This window comes from Penaeus monodon, chromosome 34 (genome assembly GCF_015228065.2).
Source record: "Penaeus monodon isolate SGIC_2016 chromosome 34, NSTDA_Pmon_1, whole genome shotgun sequence".
Lineage (NCBI taxonomy): Eukaryota > Metazoa > Arthropoda > Malacostraca > Decapoda > Penaeidae > Penaeus > Penaeus monodon.
Genome location: NC_051419.1, coordinates 4,060,657 through 4,061,090, shown reverse-complemented (window position 1 = coordinate 4,061,090; position 434 = coordinate 4,060,657).

The window sequence follows — 434 nt, the reverse complement described above, 5'->3', positions numbered from 1 at the left end:
TTTAAAAAGAAATAATGCCCCGTTTTCCGTATCCTTTTCTAATATTTTTCCTCCAACTCCCTTCCCTTCTGCCCTCTTAAATTCCCTGCTTCGTCCACCCCTTCTATTCCCCCTCCTTCACCCCTTTTTCCCCTCGACGCGACTCCAGACTTACTGTTCCTCCCTTCCCCCGTTCTGTATGGGCGTCGAGAGGGGCGGAGACAAGCCCATAGATACTTAATTGATTCCTCAAGATTCTATAAGAGTTTCGGGGTCGCCAAATGGGCCCACGTGTCGAAGGGCGAGGCTGAAGGACGAGATTTAGTGTGCATAGAAAGCCTTTAAATATGTCACGACCACAATGGCTGTGGGTCATAAGGTCCGTTTTCCTTTATTTCGCCTTTCTTCTCCTTTTGAGATTGGTGATTTAGTTGCTTAGAAAAGGATGAAATTAC